The following is a 24,651-nucleotide window of genomic DNA, read 5'->3' on the forward strand; positions in this document are numbered from 1 at the left end:
TTATCTGATGATGCAGGTAACTGGGACCTGATATCCTCATACCCATGGGTACTGCAGAAGAATAATAGCTTTTAGGCATCATATCAGCAAAAATTTGGGTATAATCAGTAAGAACGCTTCAGAAATATGGAAAAAAAACACTTTGGGACTAGCGAGTTAACACAAGAAACACATCAGCAGTGTAAAATCTCTTCTAGATTAGAGGAAAACAATACTGCTTTTTTTTTACTATGTGAATTCAGAAGACCAAGAACACTTAGAAGGTAATACAAGTTTATACCGAAGACATTGCATTGATACTGTTTATATTCTAATATATATTCTAAACCTAATTATTTATGTTCCAATCTATTTATGGGAATAATTTTAAATTTATTTGTCAAATTATCAATGAATTCTAGTAAGATTCACTGTGTGAAATTTAAGATCAGCACATATAAATATAAAATGTATATGTATATATAATAGAAGAAATTGTTATGCAATGTTCCGTTGTGGTTAGGGCATCAAAGGCAACTGTGTTTTAAAGTATTATTCCATTATCTCTACCTCAGTTTTTGGTAGAGTTAGACATAAAACTTTACCATTTGTAAATTTACAGCCTGGAGGCAAGAGGAAACTCTTTGATTAAAACATTACCAATTTAAGGCCTAATATCGAGGAAAAACATATGGACTTTTTCAGGAGTTATGGAAATATTTGGTGATAGAAAGTCAGTAGTGCAAGTTCCTGCCTGGTTGGATGGTAGACAGGCCAGGATATTAAGTAAACATGAATATGAACATTTTTTTTACCTTCTTGGCTTTAGCTAGTTTTGAAATGATAGGAATAATAAACAATTATATTTTGATAAAATACCTTCTATTCTGAAGAATTAAGTCTGAAGTGTTCATATCTCTATGAACCCTTGTAACTAAGATTAGTTTTGTTCCAGTAAGACAATCTATGCTGTCAGGTAAGATATTCTGGTTGGTCTGTTCCTACATGGAAGAAGGGTAAAGGGACAGAAAGACATTTGTACCACTGAGACCTCATTTAGAAAATTTTAAGCTGCAGAAGTTTAGAAGTAGCTCTTAAGCAAGGCTTACTTTGAATCCATTAGCTCCACAAAGCTAACTCAGTTGATAAATAAGTACTTGAAAAGCCATTACCTTTGAACTTAGCTATAAAGGCTTCAAAATATGATCAAATTTAAAATGAAAACGTCAAAATAGTCATTGACAAAAAATTGCAAATATGAGCAATCGACCAAACAATATAAGTTTTTTCCACTATACAAAGAAATTTAGAGAAATAAGATCAATAGCATTTTTAGTAACAATAAAGGTTCCTTGTTACAAATAGGCAACCAAGGATATATGCGTGTATAAAGATTACATCGTTAACTACTTAAATTTAGAGGATACTCCATGCTTTAGCAGCAGGTCTACACAAATTACAATACAGAGATTAACATGGCACTTGCACAAGGATGGCATGAAAATTTGTGAATTATTCCATATTTTTCATTCTTCAAATGCAATGAAAAACAGTTATTAAAAAGTTGATTAGAAAAATACAAGTGTAACAAAACCTGTAATTCATAGAATTAAAGGTTAGTTTGACATCAGTGTATTAAACTTTCACCTTCGAAAGGCCCTTACATAGCATAACCTTTAAAATACTTGAAATTAGATAACATTATCTTTTTATCCCAAAGAAATAAAATAATATAAAGGCTTAGGAAAAAGGAATCTTAAACTTTTCCTATATGGAATGTAATCTGAAAGGACACATTTATTAATGAACCTATATATTATAAAACAATGTAGACTTCAAAATATTATATCTAGAAGACAATGAAATAGATTATGGACTTTATACAAACATAGATACTTTTTTCAGACAATCACCAGGAATATCTTTAATTTCTATACTATTCTTTTCAACAGATAAGATAAAATTAAAAAAATCACAAACTCTGCAGAAATCATTATAGATGCATACAAACAACTCTTGAATACATTTTGACATCAAAGTCAGGCAATTCACGTGGAAGAATAACATGGAATCCATAAATTTTTAAATTAAGATCTTGCTGTTATTTTGTATTATGAAAATATTTTGTAGGGACAGAAAGGATGGACTGGCACTTTTGAAATTTAAGAAACTTAACCAAACCATTACTACATAGGAGAACAATTTGTACAGCCATCCACAACTTCAAAGAGTTAGTGATACATACTTATGCTTTTGGCAATATCAAATGCAGTTTCTTCCAAGTTGTTCTTCAGTCCGGTTTGAAATCATGTTTAAACAGAAGGAGATACAGCGTATCTTTGCTATTTCTATCTCAAGAAACAATATTTAAGGAGGTCAAGAGGCCTTTAGTTTGGGGATTGGTATCTGCATCATGATGAAGTAAGAAAGAATCCATTCTGGTATTATTCCACATATACGCACTGTGCAGGGGTGCCAAGCCATTCAGAATTCTTGCATGAATATCTGCCTTGAGCTACCAACTCATGGACAATGTCAAAATGTCCACTCTAGGATTCCCGATGAAGAGGGGTATACTTACCTCATTTCTAGTATACATATGAGTAGCCTTTTTGGAAAGTAGTCTCTGCAGTATAGTAAGCCGATTAATTTCAGCATCTCAAAGAAGAAATTTGCATGGATTCTTCTCCATTATTTTCTTGCAATTGATACCTTCCTCACGTTTTGATCTTGTTCCTTGTCTTCATCAGAATTGCCTAACCAGAGACTTTGAGTACCAGTGGGAATGAGGTGTCCATGTATTTCCCCAATAGTTCACGTAGGTTGAAATGGTCAGAAAAATCCGGTGAATTTTCTGCATGTTTTTTCACCATGATTTATTTTCTCTTTTTCCATTTTTACTATTTTAAATTGTGGTAACTGAGGAGTACTGAATTGATAGAGAGCAGAGGAAAGATTTTCCTCCGTATTAAAATGCACAGACTGAAAATGAGGGACAGTGGTGTCTTCATATGCAGCTTATTCTAAGAAGGAGAAAATAGGAAACAAAGCCTACTATGTAAATGATTTGGGAAATACAAAGATATAGTGTAAGAGAAATTACTATTCAATATATGAGCTTTAAGAGCTTTCTAATAGATCCATTATTTATTGGTAACCAACATTAGAAAAAAATGTATAATGCAGTAGTAAAATAGAAGTCCTTTGTATGACTACCTAAATTCTTGTTTTTTTTTAAACACTTGTTTCCATCTAAAAAATTAGGCCTGGGCTGGGAAGGTGGCTCAGTGGTAGAGCGCTTGCCTTGCATGCCAGAGGCCCTGGGTTCGATTCCTCAGCACCACATAAGCAAAAAGAAAAAAGCCGGAAGTGGCCCTGTGGCTCAAGTGGTAGAGCGCTAGCCTTGAGCTGAAGAGCTGAGGGACAATGCTCAGTCCAGAGTTCAGGCCCCACGACCAGACCAAAAAAAAAAAAAGTAGGCCTATCTATTTTCTTCAGGTGATTTTGATGATTGAAGATGCTTAATGAGAAGTCAAAATGCATTAGTAGTCCTTTGATATCAATTAAATTTCATTGTTTCTTCTTGGAGAATATAATGATCAAAGCAATAGTTCAGAATCAGCAAGCAATAGTTCAGCATCATGCTTCCAGTGCAAGTGGATCTCCAGTAAGTAATACTCTGTACCATTTTCCACAAAGTTTTGTCACCGATAAAATCTGCCTGCCTTCTCTAGCTGCTTTCCCAACCTGGACCTTTTCTTTCATTGTGCAGGAAAAGTGTGATTCAATTGATTTCAGTCAGATCTGTTCCAAGAATTATCAAGGATTTAGATTCTTTTTTTTTAAAAATTAGTTGTGGGGCCTGAACTCTGGGTTTGGGCACCGTCCTTGAGCTCTTCAAATCAAGGCAAGTGCTCTACCACTTGAGCCACAGAACAACTTCTGTGGTTCTGTTTATGTGTGCTGATTTGTAAAATGGTAGAGCAGAAAGTGAAATGATGCAACCAAAAATATAAAAGCAAAATAAATTAGGATAATTATGGAGCAACCATATTGTATCTGAGAATCATGAAAGAGAGAGAGAGAGAGAGAGAGAGAGAGAGAGAGAGAGAGAGAGAGAGAGAGAGAGAGAGAGAGAGAGAGAGAGAGAGAGATGTGCAATCACCTAGCTAGCCAAAAAATCCATGCTTCTGATCCATTTACAAAGCAAACAATTTTATTTTTTATTTGTTAAAAGAGATGGAAATAGAATTTATATATTAACTGGAAATTAGTAAATACATTTTTAGTAGCCTACATAAAGAGATATAGCTATGACCAAATTACAAACAAGAATCTTAATCCTTGGGCTGGGAAAGTGGCTCAGTGGTAGAGTGCTTTTCTTGCTGCTTACTACAGTGTGGAGACTAATTTCCAAAAATGCCACTCCTATGAATACTAGGGATGAGGATGAGTATACCCCTCTTCATCGGGAAGCCTAGAGTGGACACTTAGACATTGTCCATGAGTTGGTAGCTCAAGGCAGATATTCACGCAATTACTGTGAATGTCTGGACATCCCTGCACAGTGCTTACATGTGAAACATTGCAACAGTACAGACACACACACACACACACACACACACACACACACACACACACACACACACACACACACACACATCATCATCATCATCATCATCATCATCATCAGATTTCTTCTTAAGTATTTTTTTGTGTATGTTCTTAGGAAGAAATTTACATTACTAACTTGAATTTCTGACAGAACAATATAATCACTATACAGCTTGCTTCTATACTCTCAATATTAAATTGCTATCTAAGTATGTGCAATAGAAAAGTATAGGAAAAAGTAGGAGCCACACTGGTGGCTCATGTCTTTATTCCTAGCTAATCAGAAAGACGAAATCTGATGATTGTGGTTTGAAACCAGAGCAAGAAAAAAGTCCATTAGATTCTGGTTTGAAAGTAACCAGCAAAAGCTAGAAATGGAGCTGTGGTACAAGCAATAAAATGCTAGACTTGAGAAAACTAAAACAAAATCATAACAAATTCTGGGACAGAGCTAGGCCCTGAGTTCAAGCTCTAGTATTAGTATTTAACTAATGAAGGAATGAATTAGCTAAAAAATTACCTAAAATATATTAAGTGGTCACAAGTGGAGGGGCAGATGAAATGTGACTACCATGGTGACTGGATTATGAATTATTTTGTAATAAGGCAAATTATCATTTGTCCTAATCACTAATATTTTATTTGAACTTTTTTGTACAATAAACCCTGAATTTAGCATGCATGTATATGTGTGTGAACGTGTGCACACATACGTGTTTATGTGTGTCTGTGTCTGTCTGTGTGTGTGTGTGTGTGCTGTTGCAATGTTGCTTGCCAATATGAACAGGGTGAGGCTGAAAAGAACTGTGTTGCAATGTTGTTTTATTTATCAGTGTTCTGTCCTGTCATTTCAGTGGAACCACCCTTCTGTACATTTTATTTGTTAATAACATCATCATAATCAAAGCATTAACAACATAAGTTAGATAAAAGCGATCATTTTCAGTTCTTAATATATGTTAGGTAAAAATATACACATATAATCAGGTAGTAATTTATTGCTGTAAGATGACTGTCATTACAAAATATGTATTTGAAATCTTAAATTGGTTATATTTTTAAGAAATATTCATGGAGTGATTTTGACCGACTTGAAGAAATAGGTATTGCTCTCTGGTTTTTTCTGTGAAACTCAAGGTGGATAAACACTTTCCAAATTTCTGTTGAAAATAACTTTCTTTGTAATATCATATCTATTCACACTATGATAATAAACCCCGTATTTTTAAGGTTTGAATATCGCATCATATTGACTGAAAATCAGTATTGTGGCTATGCTTGTTAGATATATATTTAAAAAAAAAAACAAAAACACGTGTCATCTCCAGATTGTGGATGCATTTGAAGTTGTTTTGTACATACAAATACAAATGTTCCTTCATTAATAGTTCTTTTGTGGGAGTAACGATCACAACTTTAACAAATAAGGCTTTTCAAATATCTTTTCCAATATAAATAATATCCCAGAGCGAGTCTTGCAATTTTTGAAAACCATTTAAATATTTTAGTAATATTTTAGTTCATTGACTATACAGCTAAAGATATTTCTGAAATATTGTTAAGATCTGAAAATGTAAGTGTGTATATAGGCTCTTTTATGGATCATTTTATGAAAAGCCAGTTTTTATGAAACTAAAAGAAATAGAATAAAAGAATGTAAGTGAATTGGGTAACTTAATTATTAGTATAATTTTGCTTTCTATTAGCACAGTCCTTTGAATGTAGATGATGCAGTTAAATTATTTTTGTGTCACTGTGCTTCAGTTATTTTTAGAATCTTTGTAGTTATAAGAGTGAATTTGTAGTATAAATAAATGTCTTTTAATATGGTTAGGATTAATCTTGTGTTTTGTGTTCTACTACCATGAAAATGAGTATTTTCAAGTGTTAATAGTTTATAATTGAATCTTCATTATCATAAGAAATTTTGAAAAACATTGGTAGTATTGATGTCTTTATTTTGAGGGGGAGGGGTACGGTAGTGGGGCATGAACTCTGGGCATTATTCCTCAGCTCTTAAGCTCCACTCTAGCGCTTTACCACTTGAGCCACAGCGTCACTTCCACTTTTTTCTTTATGCTTGTGTGCTGCTAAATAATCGAACCCAGGGCTTCATGCATCCAAGGCAAGCACTCTACCACTAAGCCACCTTTCCATCCCTTCATGTCTTTTTAAACCAATAGTATTCACAAGTTGGAGAGTCTTAAATTCATACTTAGGTCTTGGTGTCTATGATTTTTTATCCTCTCATTCCTAACATTAATGATAGATCAGAGTGCATTTTTGAGTATAGGAAAGGTAAAATATTTATCTGGGGTGAAAGGTGATTTTTATATCAGTCTTGTTTAATAGCATTTTGAAGTAGTACCTTTCTCTCAAAATGTTGGGTATAAAAAGCAATCAAAATACTTGAATGGTAAACAACTTAGTTGAGCTACAAAGTGAAAATGATTTGTCCATAAGACCTGCAGTATTTTTCCATCAGGAATTGGGGAGGTCATTCTTTCAGTAAGACAGTGTTAAACAGAAATAGGGTCCCCAGGCAGTGCAGTGTTGAGTGAAGGGATAAAATATGATTTCTACTATTTTGAGCTAGAAATCAAGAATATTATACTTGAGCAGTTCCTTTCACCAGGGAGGTAATTGATTATGAACTTTGAGTTTTCATATTACAGTTCCCTATTTTCTAACAAAGATAAAGTGAAATATTGTGAAAGTAAAAACAATAATTCGGGAAATTTTCCTATAATTTTTAAACTAAGTGCTGGTATTTTAGTCATAAAATAGAATGAGGTTAATTGATACTGTCGGAGATGATCGTCAGGCTAACACTTACCATGTGTGCAATATTGTAGTAGTAATTCCAACTCTGAAGACTTCAATATCATCATCTGAGAATTAAAAATGTAAGGAGTTCCACTTTATAGAATTATTGTGAGGATTCAATTATATACCATAGGTTAAGTACTTGGAAAAACAATCAATTAGCATTTGGCAAATTCTACCTCTTATTTTATCATGTGATGAATTCTAACATTTTTACTGTGATTTTATATGTGCAATGTGATGTATTGATATTCATTGCATTGATCACTTTTCTGTCACTATGAGGAAAATACCCGTAAAGAAAATTTCTGAGGAGGAAACTATTATATTGACTCATGGATTAAGAGAACACAGTTTAAGATCAAATATCTCCATTGTTTTTAATCATATTTTTATTATCTTAACTAGGTGTATACGGGAATTTCCATTCAATAAATGAATTTTTAACTATAATGGATCTTTATATAACTTTTCCCTACCCTTCCAAACCTCACCCCACTTTAATTTTTTCTAATTTCATATTATTTGCATTGAATATTATGTCTTCACTTTTTTCCTCCATAACTCTCTTTATTCCTTCCCTTTGACTTCCCCTCACATCTTCCAAGTGATAGCTTCCTGGTATTCATTTTGTTAGATGAAAAGTTCAATTTTATAAAAAAAATTACACCTTTTAAATACTGCTCTGAAAAATGAAAACTTTGGTTAATACTGATGTCTAACTTGCATAAAATTCTGGCTTCCAAATATGCGACAGAACATGAGTCCTTTGTGTGTCTGCTTCTCACTTCGTTTACTTAACATACTTTTAGATCTATCCCTTTCTTTGTAAATAATGTAACAGTGCTCATAATGGATAGGTGCAATCCAATTGTGTATATATGACACACTTTCTCCAACCATCCCTTCGCCAAAGGGCATCTTGGCTGTTTCCATAACTTGGCTGTGGTGAATAGTGCAGTAATGAACAAGGTTGTGAAAGTGATTTTACTGTAACCTTTTGGAAGAATTCATCACTACCATTCTGAGAGCCATCCTCTAGCCAGTTTTCTAGAATAAGCACACCTTCCTTTTATCTCCATCACAACGTATTGCAAGTCCTCAAAAACACACTCTCCCATACATGTCTCAATAAGCTAAAACCACACTATGCCCATATTCTTTCAATATATTTTTAATACTTACATAAATTTAGTGAGAACCTTCTAAGTACTTTCCTAATGTGGGAATGAGAGACATAACAACAGAGGAAAAGTAAGAAATACACATTTTAATTAGCTATTATCATATTTAAAATCTTTTTCAGCTCTAACTCATAGCCTCACTTTCTATTATTTTAATCTTTATTTGATTACGTCATCTATCCCCTAAATTATAACAGGTGAGTTAAATACAGACAAAAAATTTTGGTTTGATTTTGACACTCATGTGTGAGGATGTACAATATGGGCTAATAGATGGATTGGAATTAATAGCAATTATCCATTTTGTTAAAGTAGAGATGGTTTTTTTCCAAACTGATACATATTTCACTCAACAAAAAGAAACTTGTAACAATTCCCTTTGTTTTGCTCCTCATTAACTTTTGTTTCCATATTATATTATAATGAAGGATGATTTCACATATGTTCTGTAGATTCAAAAATGTGTTAAACTATTTCTTCCCATATGTATTGATATATACATACATACATATATTACACAGGTTACAATGATAATTTATAACTTCTGTAACTATACAATTTATTAAATTATTAAAAACCTCGATGGTTCATGCCTGGGATCCTGGTTACTCGGGAGGCTGAGATCTGATGAACATGGTTTGAAGCCATCCTGGGCAGGAAAGTCCATGAGCCTCTTATCTCCAAACAACGAACAGAAAATAAGAATAGGAACTGTGGCTCAAAGTAATAGAGTGGTAGCCTTGAGAGAAAAAGCTCAGGGACATCACCCAGGCTCTTAGTTCAAGAACTACAATCTACCAAAAAAAATCTATTTAATTTACATCTGTGTAAGTAGAGTATTTCCATCACCGAAATGCACATCCATGCTCATTTGCAAGGTAACTCTGTTTTGGCTGAAGTACCACTAAACATTATCACTAAAGTAGCATAGGAAAGTGGGTTCATTCTATCTCTCTAATGGATTTTTCTCCACTAAAATACTCAAGTGTTACAATTATTCCAATTATTTACAATCATAACTTTTTTCTTTAATATTCCTGATATTACAGTTTGAATTCAGTGTCTTGTGCCCCCTAAATGGGTGTGCTTACCACTTTGTCATGTGCCAGCCCTAAATTATCCTGATAATTTTTCAGATAGAAACTGGCTTCCTACTTGTGTATGATCTTGGCCTCAGTCCACTTTATGTTATTCTTCCTGGAATTTAGAATAACAAGTGCATGGTATTCTGTACAGTTTTTTCTGTCTAGTCTGGGCTTTAGCCACTGTTCTCACATCAGTGCACTCCCATGAAGTCAGGATTTTCATAAGCTTTTCATAGCTGATTTTTAAAAAATCTTTGCATTTCCTGCAGGTTCTTGAGTACTGAATTAATTTGTGTTTTCTTATCTTGTTTTGTTTCATTTGAATGTATGTGTTGAGTTGTTCCTCACTTTTCATTTTGTTTCTTTCCCTGATGTTCTTACCTAAAGTGCTGAGAAACCAATTCTTTTTTCTCAAGATAGTCAGGGTGAACATTATTTATTCCAAAGCAATTTCAGTAACAGTTAAACACCTTCATATCTATGAATGGTATAAAAAATGCTAAACGTTGAGAAGGGTGTTTTTACTTTCACGGTAGTCTTTGTCATACACAGATCATGAAATATATAAAGATAATATAACTACAGATGCATGCCAGGAGGAGAAAAACCTATTATTAATTGTTTGATAGAGGCTTCACTTCTAGTGAAAGAAATATATTGCTTGATGCAGGATTTCACAAAATCATATTGCTAGGAAGAACCTAAGCAATCATCTAATACTATAAAATTGAGTGTGAGGAATTGACTTCCTGAATAATTTACTTTTGGATCAAATAAAAGCAGGCTTCCAAAAAGAGTGTAGATTTTAGAGAAACATGATGAATTTTATGTTAATATGTCCTTAGCTGATTTTGTTAATTTGTGAGCCAGTACAGGGAAATAAAGTACAGCAAAGGTAAAAAATAAAGAACTTCACATTGAAATACTCATTTGTGCGTGTGTGTGTGTGTGTGTGTGTGTGTGTGTGTGTGTGTGTGTGTGTGTTCATGCGCATGCGAGTATGCAAATGCACACGTGCATGTGCTCATGCATGCAGTCATCATTCTTGAGGCTTGATAGTGCCTGGGAATTATTCCTCAGTTTCTGTGCCCAATGATAGTGGTCTACCACTTCACCCATTTCTTTTTTTTTTCTTTTTTTTAGATAATCGCTTGTATTTTCATGATTGGACTGGCTTTGAACAGTGGTCATGAGATTTCAGACTCCCGAGTAGCTATTTAAGTTTATTCATCCTCTGAGTACCTAGTTAAAATTCTGGCTGTCCTCTATGCTTCACTGCTCTTTTATTCATTTCCTGAGATAATCACAAGCCTAAGTCATATATATGTCTAATTTCTTTATACTGTTACTGCTTGGCACCAGGGGCTCCTATCTGTACTCTTAAATACTTCAGAGGCTTGAGAACAGAACCCAGGCCAAAAGGTTAGTGAAATTCCTTCTCAATCTATAGCTTGGTGCATTGGATCATTTCCAACATCCTTCACTATCTAGTTACTACGATTAGATGGATTGTGGATCCAGGCCAGTGAAGGTAGCAGTCTGGACAAGTTGGTGTTCATCTCGGATGCCATTGATGATGAGAAGGCTAAAAGGACAGATCAGGTGCATGTTCTTGTGGAAAGGAAACCCCTCTCCTAAAATTAACCACTGATATGACGCCTGCCTAGCAAGAAAACTTTACACGAATTTGAAACACCCACAAGTTCCCACAACCAAAATAAGTATATACATGAACATTCAAAAACTTAATACAATCTGTTCTTTGCTATAATATCAGCTTCATCTGATTATCATATGATGTGACAGAACAGTTCCTTCATTAATCTTATGATAATTTAAAAAGACCTAAAAAATTCTTTCTCACTTATTAATTGCAAATTAATGGCAAATTGCATCATTTCTTACATATTTGACTACCACTATAAATTCATCTTATGATTAATATTAATAGTAATATATTCTGATTTATTACTTTACTTTGTAACAGTTTTTAAAATTTTGCTTTTCTGCTGAAGTTGAAGTATTTAAATAGTATCATCAAAGTATATTCCTTGGGCATTTAGGGCAGGTTTTTACAACGTTTTTAACCAATGGACTCTAAGAATTCGTAATTGGTATATCACTTGGTTTATTTTTCATTTCAATTTAATATTATTTTAATGGTAATGTACACAGGGGTTACAGTTATATAAATAAGGTAAAGTAATGAGTACATTTCATAGGGAAGGAACATTCTTATCTCTTCCATCGATTTTTTAGCTCACTCAAAAGAAGGACTACTGATGCTTTTGCTATTGCTATTGATCCATGGGTACTTTTGCTTTCTTTGTTAATGCATTTTTATTATAAAATCGATATACAGATGGTTTAAACTTAATTAAGTCAACTAAAGAGTACACTTCATTTTATTTTCTAAATTTCAAATTTTTGGCTTACATAATTTCTTTTGTTTTTTAGGCTAATTCATTTTTTTCAGAGTTGTAGGATTAGTTAATTTATTTTTGCATGATTTTACACATGTAAATTATTCAAATACATGTATTTTGCTTTTATAATATTTAACATGTGACTATTTAAAAATTGTTTTCTTAATTTGTATATGGCTATGATTTTAAATAAATTTATTTTCTTATAGTTATAAACATATTTGTCCAGGTAACAAATCCTTACTGTATTTTCAAGAAGCACATACTTTATTAAGAAAGGCTTCATTACTTGGCCACTTTTTGGAAATATTTTTTCTTGAATTAAAAAAAAAAAATTTGAGCTCGGCATTGTGATTTGTGGCATCCATTTTCTAGCTATGGTGGGAAGTGTAAATAGGGTTTGAAATTCGAGAGATACTGAGAAACTCTGTGACCTTATTATAAAACTATTCAGAATGAAATGATTAGAGATATAGCCATTGCTAATGTTATATAGGGCATCTCGCTATCATATTCTAAATCTTGAGTTAAAACACCAGTAATATCACTCATTTGTCAAAATAAAAGGACACATGTTTCACAATGTTTATTATTTAACCTTATTTCAAAGATTCTCATGTCTTCTATTAATTTTCAATTTACTTAATCTATTAAAATCCAAGTATATTGTGATTATTTTATTTCTAGTAAACTTTAAAATTGTACAAGCAATATTAAGATTTCATATATTAACATACTTTTACTATTTGTGATAATTTCCTCCGTTTAATATGATAATATCAATATTCCAAATGTGGGTATGTGGTGTGTATGTGTGTGTTTATGTGGTTTTTGTGTGTGTGTTCTTTGTGTGTACTTTGTAATGTTTGGGAGATCACACCATTGCTTCACACATGCTAGGCCAATGTTTTACCACTGGGCTATACTGCCTAGTTATAATCCAAATAGTGTTTTAAATCATGACTTTGAAACTTTCATTCCTAGTATGTTTTTTCAAAATTATATATGATAAAATGTGATCCATATTCTATCCACTCTAGCAATTTTTATTGTTATTTAGAATATTCCCACTGCCTTTCCGCTTCCAATCTCTTGTGTTTGTTATTGATAAAGGTTTTACTTTGCTTCTTTTCTATCTTCATTGTTTTTCCCTTTAGAGTTTAGCTATTCTTTCTCTTATTTATTTGGGAATTTATTATCATATTCCTATTAAATTTCCTTACATTGTAATAGGTATATATAGTGCTTTATTTTCTACTTTATTTTTTCCCATTTTTCACTGACTTTGGTCCAAACTATTCGATGGATTAAAAAGAAACTTGACTCAGGACACTTTACTTTTCTCCTTCTTTTCTCTGAGGTCTTTCTATTTTTTTGAAACACAATAGAAATGACATATAGCTCCTATGTGGTCCATCATTCTTTCCCCTCTCACTCTCCTCTGTTGTACAGCTCAAGTTGTTATCATTCAGATACAGCATTATCTAAATCTTAACTCATTCCGAAACTAATTTTAGTTGTTTCAAGTATTTTCTAAAGACATTTCTCTATGTATAATATCTGGGGTCTTGTGTTTTTCCAAGGTACAAAATATGAGTGACTATCAAACATCTAGATATCTCTGTAGAATATTGGTCCACCTGCTCAATAAACTCGTATGTAAATTCAAGGAATACAGGTCAGTCAGAACAATCTTGTAAAATGGTGTAGCTTCAGCCTTCATACTAGCTTTGAATCTTATTACCATGTTTAGTAGTGAAGATAAAATAGTTCAACTCTAAGAGCAGATACATAGAGGAATGTAACAGATTTGTCAAAATAAATTCTTAGTTTTGTGATCAATAGATTTTGAAAACTATCCTACGACTTTATGAAATAAAAATAAAATCTTAAATGGGTGTATTGACACTATTGTCTCTCGAGATTTAAAGAATGATCTTAGACTATTACCTCAATCTTTTTGTTTTGCTTTGTATTTTTGTCATTCATGGGGCTTGAACTCTGGGCTTAGTCCCTGTCTGTGTGCTCTTCCGCTCAATGAGAAGTGCCCTACCTCTTTAGTCACAGCACCAGATCTGGTTTTCTAGAGGTTTATTGGATATAAGATTCTCATGGACTTTTCGGCCTGGGATGGCTTTAAACTGTGATCCTCAGATCTCAGACTCCTCAGTAATTAGGGTTACAGATATGAGCCTCAGGCACCCATTCTACCTCCATCCTTATACAAAAATTTAAAATAAAAAATGATTATCAAACTAAATGTGAGATGTGAAAACCTATAAAACATAAATGTAAAATTTCATGACATTGCATCAGTAAGGATTTCTAAAAATTTGACATGGAAAGCATTAGTCGCTAAAGAAAAGCAACAATAAACTGGATTATATTAAGTGATAGCTTTTCATAATTCAAAGTATACTATAACCGAAGTGAAAACATATCCAACAGATACAGGGAACATATTTGTTAATGCGACAATGTTAATGCTACAATATTACTGAATCTTAAGTATTTTTATATCTTCTAATTCTATATAAATTTTTACCTAAATAGGATATTTCTTTGAAGAACATATATAAATTAATAGTCAATAAGAGGAGCATATGAAATAAGTTCCTCTTTAGTTTCTAAGAAAAAAGACAAAGAAAACTCACTAGTATGACCCTAATATAAAAAGATGACACAAAATATAGTAATGCATTTGTAGAGAAAATGATAAACTCTACATAGGAGAATGATTTGTATAATACTACGATCATTTTAGCAAGCAAGATTGCAAGTCCTCAAAAGGTCAAAGAGAATTGGATATGCTCCAGCCATTACACTTCATTGTATGTATTAAAGAGAAGTAAAAAACTTGTTTGGACAGGGAATATAGTTTATTGACAGTGCACTTGAATAATATGTGTGAGACCCTGGAAATAATCCCTAAAAACAAATTTAAAATGACACACTATAGAGGATGTATGCTGGACAAATTCCTGTAAGTGAATTTTATATCTATTTTAATGTCTGTTCTAAAATTTACAGCATTTCTATTTGAGGAAATGCAAGTTTGTGAAAATTAGGCTTGGAAAACCTATTATTGTACAATTTACTTCCAAAGCATTAAAATGTATACAATAAAAGGAGATTATATATTGATGTGAATTTATGTCAGCAAAAAAAGGAAACTATTGTTAAAAATACTTCACACAAATTGCAGAATACCTAAAAAGATGTTTTCAGTGTTGGCTAAAAATTCTTTGTAAACTACAGTGTTTAAAACAAAGATGTGATTTCTGTGTATTTTGAGGTTTTTTTGGTCCTTTTTTTTTTGTTTATACAGAGATAATTCAATCAAAAAGTGTATGTGATAACTGTAATATCTAGGAATTATGCATCACTCGTAATTCATTGATAACCTTTTCAGGAAGAAACTTTTAGTAAATGACAGAAGGCCCAAATCTATGCATCTGCATTCTATGAAAGTCATATGTTACTTCCTCAATCCAATTGTATTCTCTACTTTGCTAGGAAAAAAATTATTCTTAAGGTAAGAGCCAATAGCAGTGAAAAGAAACAAAATACATAATCATCTTAATTTATTTGTGAAAATAACAAATGAAATAAAACAATTCCACTTAAGAGACTCCAATATTAGTACCTATGAAGATGTTCCTGAATACCAATATCCATTGAATTTTTGGAATTTTAATTTCTACCAACATATAAAAACTAGAACAAGAAAACAAATATAGTCTTGGAGCAAACCAGCCTTGGAGTAATTTTTTTAATTGTTTTGACATTACAAAAGAATTGATACCCTGGGAAGGGATGTGAAGGGTAAACAAAGGAGGAAGCTGCAATGCTTGATAAGAAATGTACTCATTATCTTGCCAATGTAATTGTAACCCCTCTGTACAGTATGTTCACAATAAAAAATAAAATTTAAAAAAAGTGAGGAAAAGGAAAAAAAGAAAAAAGAAAAGAAAAAAATCAATAGAATTGATAACATTAAGAAAATGATTTTTTCCTATGGAAAACAATTTAAAATGTTTATTACTTATTATAACTCAACTACCAAACAAGAGTATTTTTATACTATCATTACAAATATCATTTTATTACTATAGTAAAATAGAATAAAAGACCAGTCCCAATATATTATCATTATTCTTAATTCCTAATCATTACCTAAATATCTTTTTTTTTTTTTTTTTTTTTTTTTGTCGGTCGTGGGGCTTGAACTCTGGGCCTGAGCGCTGTCCCTCAGCTCTTCAGCTCAAGGCGAGCGCTCTACCACTTGAGCTACAGCGCCACTTCCGGTTTTCTGGTGGTTTTTTGGAGATAGGAGTCCCACGGTCTCTCCTGCCCGGGCTGGCTTTGAACCGCGATCCTCAGATCTCAGCCTCCTGAGTAGCTAGGATTACAGGCGTGAGCCACCAGCACCCGGCTTACCTAAATATCTTAAATTAAATAGTCATGTCTTTAAAATAAGCGTAAATATTCTATCGTTTTTACTTAACATTTTCCAGGAGCATGTATTCATGTTTCTAAGAAATGTTCACAGCAGTTAAAAGGTGCTTTTTTTAAAAATTAATGTGATATATATTATTGTTGTTATTTGCCAGGCCTGGGCATTATCCCTCAGCCTTTTTATGCTCAAATCCAGCATTCTACAACTTGAGGCACAGAGGTAACTCCTGTTTTTAGTGCTTAAATGGAGATAAGAATCTACCAAGTACTTTTTTGCGGGGGGGGGGGGGGGGGGTTGTCCTGTTGTGGGGCCTGAATTCTGGCCTGGGCGCTGTCCCTTAGCTCTTCAGCTCAAGGTTAGAGCTCGACCACTAGAGCCACAGTGCCACTTCCAGCTTTTTTCTTTTTGCTTATGTGGTGCTGAGAAATCGAACCCAGGGCCTCATGCATGCAAGGCAAGCGCTCTACCACTAAGCCACCTTCCCAGCCCCTAAAAAGTACTTTCCTGTCTGGGCTAGTTTCGAACACAATTCTAAGATCTCATTACCCAGAATAACTCAAATTACAGGCGTGAGTCACTGGCACTTGGTTTGATGTATTTTTTAATTTTAATTATATTTTAAGATTTTTGTTTCACTATAATTTACATCGTTCTACACATAAATTCAGATGTATGTATATATTTCTGATGACAAATAATCTCTAAAATATATGTCTTTCTTCATATTATATATATATATATATATATATTGTTGAAGACAGACTTTCTCTAAAACTTTTATGCTACTATTTTTTTGACCTTTTTCATTTCAAAGATATACAATCTATTGTTCCAAAAGTTTCCTAGAATAAAATAACTAATATTTCAATAGAATGTAGAATCTATTACTTTCAAGGGAATTTTAGATATACACATGATATTGCAGTAATATTTACAGTATGTTATTTGAAATAATTCTGTTCACACTCTTAAATATTTGTGTGTAGTGGTGGGGAGAGAGGAAGTTAATTCATACTGGTTAGGAATTTGCAATGCTTCCAAAATCTATTCCATAATTTATTATAAGCACATAGTCAATCTGCCTGTTGTGGTTTAGTTTATTTTTGTTTCTTTATTTGTGCAAATTTTTAATATGGATGCATGCACAGTGGTAACATTAAAAATATTAATCCAGATTTTGTGGAATTTATATTTCTCTTGGGAAAACTAATGAGCTCCCAGAAAATTTCCATAAGGAGCCTTTCAATTCTAATATCACGGTTTGTCTTAAAATGCTTTAAATTCTACACACTCTAATGTGAACACAGGGTCATATTATGGAACTTTTCTTCTCAGTGAGCACTACCTTATTGCTTAACATGGACAATATACCTTCATACATAGACTGGGCATGTCAAAGAAGAAGTAGTAGTTGAACAATTTTCTTAGCAGTTTTTACAGATGAATTAGAAATAGAGCAACTATGAACTCAAAAGGAATGTGCAAAGAAGACAAGGGCACAAAGTAGAATGTGCCAAGACAAGCTGAAGTATATTTTCAAATAATGTGCTCAGGTGTGAGGGTGTGTTCAAAGTACAGATTCAGTCAACGTACTTGGATATCTTGGAGGGGGAACTGCTTTAACCTCTTCTGAAATAAATGTACAAGAACAAGCCCATAACTCTGACTATAATCACCCACATCATCATCAACTAGGGATATTTTCCAAATGCAAAGTGAGAAAAAAAAGAGTTCATCACAGTTAATATTCAGGTTGAAGCAATGGCAATCACATAACTTTTCTTATAAATCTTCAAAGGTTTTGGAGCATTAAAGTAGGAAAATGCCAAGCAATTATTTTGCATGTACCTAAATTAAATGGGATGTATTCTACTGGTCTCTCTTTAACTTGAAAGTTATAGATTAAGTCTTTTTTACTCAATCTTGGGACAATGATCTGCTGTCAGTTATTTTCTTCTAGTCCCCTTCTGTTGCGCTTATACTTACATAATTATTATTTAAAGAGACATACTTATGTATTCACTACCTTATAATTACTGCAATCCCATCTATATATCATCTTGACAATAAAATTAAATTAAAAATGAGCTGTATAAAATATAATTTCACTGAATTGGTATAGTAAATATTATTCGATGTGTATTACCTTTTTAAGAAATGAACATTTTTGGCTGCTAATTTGAATTAATTACCCCTTTATCAGATATTCATCAACTTTAATATTATCAAACTATGTAATATTTTCAGAATATACTTGACATTATTTTGAAAAAAAACATTGTTTTAGTATTGTCTCATACTAAAACAAAAATAGTTCAATTCTGTTGAAACTCCTAACTTTTAAAACGGAATAATTGATAAGAGGACAGAGTATATGTGTTCTTCAACATTCCTATGAGTACTAACTACTCATTTTCAAATTCTGAACATGCCACACTAGAGACATTCAAAACAGTACCTGTTTGCATTTTATTTAATTCTGCAACAAGTGCAGTTTTCAATGGGGCGTTACATATTTAAATTCAACAGAAAAAATATACACAGTCTGGTAGAAGGTAAAACTATGAAGTATCTATATTAATTCCTCAAGAGTAATCATTTGTTCATCAAAGTAAGCCATTATTTCTATAACCGTCGATCCCAAGTTTTTATACCATAAAGTCATCCTAGACCAACAATTTCCAACTTGTAATGTGCACCTTAAAATTCCTTAAATTCACAACATGACAAGCATATAACTATTGTGAAAAAATAGTGCACTTCTGCTAATGTGATGCCCTTCGTATTGTGCAATGAACACTACACTAAACTTTGCTGCATCATTTTCCACCCAGTGTTATCCTTGAGATCAGAACACTTGCAAATATTATTTATAGTTATATATTTTATCTATCATAGATATTCAGGAGATCTGAATGTCTGAATATTAAGATCTGAAGACTCTGGTTCAAATCCCACCCAGGAAGGACGGTTCCTTAGATTCTTACCTCCAATAAACTGCTCACGAAAAGCCTGACACAAGTGGCACTGAGGTTCAAGTGGTAGAGCAGTAGCCTTGAGCAAAAACATGCTCAGGGACAGTGCCCAAGCCTAGAAGTTAAGATGTCACACAATTACTCTCTTCATACCATATTACATCAAAGTCTCAAAAAGTTGCTCTTTTGGTAAATTTATAAATCAATATCATCAATTTGTTGTCAACTTTATCTAGATTATTCACATTATCATGTTACTTATGAACTGTTGAAATTAACTGTGAACTAAGTTCTAATTATACCTTACTTGAAAGAATATTTTAGGCAAATAGAATGCCAGAATCATTTGTGAATTTGTAAATTAAATTATCTACTTAAAAACAATTTCATAATAACCTATAGAATATTAAATTACAAACAAAAATATTTATTTTAAATCTAAATTCTTATTTAGCTAGGTCTACAAAGCCCTACAGTAAATGAACTTTCCTATTTCTCTAGGCTTAAGATTTTGTAATCCTTCATCATTTCATTGGAATCTAACAGAATGATTGTTGCTTTTTCAAGTTCTTGGTTGGGAATCCTGAGCTCTTTTGCATTTAGTAATGTTCTGTAATGAAGACATTTAAACACAACTGAGGATTATATATGAGTTGCATTTCAATAGAAAACTTGACTTCTCAAAATATATTGACAAAATTAGCCCAAACTTCCAAATATGTATTCCTTTCTGGCTTATTTTTTATTCCATTTTTGGTTTGTTTTATTGTGACAAAATTATAATACCTATTCCACTGAAAGTATCACTATGTCATTCCACTCTCTAATCACCTGTCTTAGTATAAGTGCTAGAATTCCTGTCATGTATCACATTGTCCTACCATAGTTTTTTGATTTATTTAATCTAGATACAGACTAGCAATTCTGAACTTCTCCGCTAATATTTTCCACTAGAGTGATGGCTCAAACTGTTTATGTACTATTTTCAAAGATGTTCTAACATTTGACACAGGATATGAACATTTTCAGATGCACCTGAAGGTGTCTCTGATTCATTCCTCCCTGGATCCGATCACTTTATTAATGATGACTTGATTTTCTTACTATCTCTTTTCCCACCTATGTAATATTCTCAAGTTTTTTGGGGAAATTTCACTTGAGGACTTTCTAATATTAAAAATTATTACTTGATTTTATTTTTACTCCAGACATATTTTCTAACTTGTCTACAGAATCTGAGAGTTGTTCCATATGTGTGTTTGAACATATAAGTGCATCTGTGTGTATGTGAGTATTTGTATGTATATATGTATGCAAAATCCTCAAGCTCTTCTTCAGCAATCTTGCTCATAACTAGTATTCCATCACTTGAGACATTATTCTAATGCATCTTTTGGCTGGTTAATTATACTGTCTCAAAAACTGTTTTGCCCAAGCTAGATGTAAAGTGGACTTCCCAAACTCCTTTACATTCTTAAGTTTTATTTCTCCAGGGGTATCAACTTTTGAACTACAAGCATTTTTGTCACTGTAAAATCTAAGCTGTTTCCCAGATTTTTAACTCGAGTTAATATAAAGATAGATGAACATACACATTACATATGCTGAGGATACACTGTTAGAAATGTGATCCTAAGCAGGGTTCAACTGGTTCACACCTATAATCCTAGCTAATTAGGAGGCTGAGATCTGAGGATTGCAGTTCAAATCCAGCATGAGAAGGAAAGTTTCTGAGGCATTTATCTCTAATTAACCACGAGAAACCTGGAAGTGATGTGGGGCTCAAAGGTAGAGAAAAAGTTTTGATCTGAAGAATAGAGGGACAGTGCCCAGGCCCGGAGTTCAGGCCCCACTACCATCAAAAAAAAAAAAAAAAGAAAGAAAAGAAAAAGAAATGTAATCTTTGCCAATAGTTCATTGCTAGCATAATTCCTGCTCTCTCGACATGGCCTTTTTTCCATTTAAGTCCAAGGTCTTATATATGAATTGCTTGGAACCAGAATTATTCTTCCCTTGTACTTTTTACAAATTTGAATGATTAGCTATCATGATTTAGAGCTAGTAGAATAAAGAGACTGGTCTCATCCTTCATGTTCCACTTAGTAGTAATGCTTTCTCAATGTCACTCCCATAGATCTACATACTGGCCTTGGCTTTATTATTTCAAAGTTGTCTTATTTGCAGAGTCTTCTATAGAGTATTGAACCATTATACTTAAATACAGAACTTCTCTTTCTCCTATTCCTAGTGTTTCTCCTTCTGTTAACTTATGTACACTTGGGTAATAATGCACAACACAAACACTGAAAAAAATGTTTCTAAGAACCTTCTTCCCACCTAAAATTGGTCTTTATTTACAGATCTCTTAGGAAATTTGGACTTAATGTACTCCAGGATAATATTTTTCTTTTTCATGTTTTTTATTGTGAAAATGGTGGACAGAAGGGTTAGAACTATATAAGTAAGTTAATGACTTCTTTATCTAACTAGCATTGTTACCTCCTCTTTTGTCTTTCCCCTGCCATGCCTTTTCTCCCCACCACCCCAACTCTCCCCTCCTATCCCCAAGTTGTAAAGTTTGTTTTCAAATTAGTGAGTTGTTCATCTCATTGTTACAACAGGTCATACTGTATCCTTGTTTTACCATTTTATTTCCCTTCCCCTCCCCACATTAGAAAAATGTATGTGCAAGGTCACCGATATCAAACAGTGGAAACGGGTTATACCATGGAGGAAGAAAATAGAAGAGAAACAAAAAAAAACACATAATATATGTTAGATACATTAAAAACAATAGTAAGAAAGAAAAAAACAAGTTGTGTCCCTATGTTAGGGCTCATTTCACTTAACATAGTCTTATATGTCCATACCTACATGGATAATGTTTTATAAGCCATGTACATTCCATATTTTCTCGTTACTAAGTTTCTTTGAAACACGTGTTACCTCATGCCCAAAGATGTCTTTGTGCTATTTCAATGAAGCCAGAAAACATTCACTTTGCCTGGAGCAGCACCATAGATTGTTACTGAAGTAATTGGAAGGAACTTTTACAGGAAGTAGAAACTGAACCCAGGAGAGAAATTGAACAAAGAGAAATGACAAAGTTCAAGTTAATTTGTGCTATCCTTTTACTGTACAAGAAAATAATCCAAGGCTTGAAGGAAACTCTGTCCCTGACTTTTTCGAGTGTGCTCTTTACTCATAAAACTTTCTGTAGACTTCTAGTTGAGAGTATTACAAAAGAAACAATATGCCATTTGAAGGCCGACATAGAAAAAATGGAAATAACATTGTTGTTCAATGTTCCACTACAAAGAAACAAAAGACATGGAGGTTTTAAAATGTCTTATGCATGGATATTTAACTCCTGAGATGTTTCTCTTGTTGTAAAAGTCAGATATCAATTCCTTTATTCTGGTCCTGAGTTTGCCATATCAATTAGGATTCCCAAAAGCAGGATCCAGTGAGTATGATCAGCAAAAGGAGCCTCTTTTCAAACCAGTACTTTAAGGATGGTACCATAGAAATAAGTGAGGTTTTTTTGTTTGTTTGTTTGTTTGTTTAGTTTGTGCTGTTTCTGGGGCTTGAACTCAGAGCCTGCACTCTGTCCCTGAACAATTGTCTTTCCTGCCCACCTGCCACAAAAGCTAGTATACTACTTCTTGAGCCAAAAGTCCACTTCCGGATTTTTGGTGTTTAATTAGAAATAAGAATTTGTCAGATTCTCCTGCCTAGGTTGGCTTTGAACTGAGATATTAAGAAAGCTAAGTGACATCAACTTTATGGACTTCTCTTTTGAACCAAGAAATATTAGATATAGGTTATTATAATGGTAATATTGACCATTTTTAAAAGATGAGAATACATCCAGCAAAGAAGCCATAACTTAAATAATTCAGCAAAAGTAGGTGCACTGAATCATACTGGAAATTGTTTTCTGCTTAGGAAGATCTATTGACATTGTACTTCCTTTTGGGGAAACTTAAACTTAATTTCACTTTTTTTGTTGGTCGTGGGGCTTGAACTCTGATCCTGGGCACTGTTCCTCAGCTCTTGAGCTCAAATTGAATGCTCTACTAGTTTAGATACAGCACCACTTCCTGGTTTCTGATGGCTAATTGAAGATAATTGTCTCATGTACTTTCCTGACCAGGCTAGCTTTGAACCACAATCCTCTGGTCTCAACCTCTTGAGTAGCTAGAATGACAGTGTGAGCCACCAGCACCCAGCTCATATTTGTATTTATGTGTACTTAATGACATGTAAACAAATAATGGAAATTTGAATCAAATGATGACATTTCAGCTTTTCAGAAAATTTGAGGTAACAATAAATATGTCCTCCTTTTCCATGTTGTTAGATTAGTGACTCATGAGCTATTGGACTCTTATTTTAGCATCTTCTGATGTCTGTGACGGTGGACTTAGTATAAATAATTTTCAGTAGAGAGATATAGAAAGACTGAGATTTTTAGAAAGCAATGGAGATCTGATAGAAAAGAACAACATAGAATGGCATAAAATTTATCACACAGAGATTAAGAACTAGCCTAAGTGATATAGAATGCTAAAGGTAATGAGGAATAAGCTTGGTTCATAACTAGTTCTTCAATTATCAAATATGGTTCCCTAGAAGAGTTTCTGGTATAATTTAGATATTATTATTGTAAGGTCCGCTCCTGGATGGCTAGCAGACTCCACCCTCCTCTCAGCAAAGTCTCCATCCAGTACCTGTGTTACCTAGGCAACTAGGACACCTGGAAGAGGTCACATCTGCATCCGCTGAGGTCAATCTGAATTGGATGTGGCCACACTTTTCTGTGCCCATACCCTAGATAAGGCCTAGCCCAAGCCCAGACGCCCTGTCTCTGCTCTTTTCTAGCTATTTCTCAGGTCTTTCCTGCTCTTCTCTTTCCCAGCTCTCTTCTCTTTCCTAGCTCTCCCTTTCCCACCTCTTTCCCAGATGCTCTCTTTTCTAGCTCTTTTCTCTTTCCCAGCTCTCTCTTTCCCAGCTCTTTCTCTTTCCCAGATCTCCCAGCAATCTTTCCCAGGCCTTTCCCCACCACGTGGAGGACCAAGATGGCCTGGTGCCAGCAGGAAC

General features: G+C 33.3%; 1 pseudogene; it reads left to right on the forward strand.

The window, feature by feature from the left end:
- The first annotated feature begins 1,409 nt into the window (after positions 1–1,409).
- LOC138808174 (U6 spliceosomal RNA) lies at positions 1,410–1,506 on the forward strand (annotated as a pseudogene).
- The last annotated feature ends 23,145 nt before the right edge of the window (positions 1,507–24,651 follow it).

The sequence above is a fragment of the Dipodomys merriami genome, unplaced genomic scaffold (genome assembly GCF_024711535.1).
Source record: "Dipodomys merriami isolate MVZ:Mamm:240054 unplaced genomic scaffold, mDipMer1.0.p SCAF_445, whole genome shotgun sequence".
NCBI classification, from domain to species: Eukaryota; Metazoa; Chordata; class Mammalia; order Rodentia; family Heteromyidae; genus Dipodomys; species Dipodomys merriami.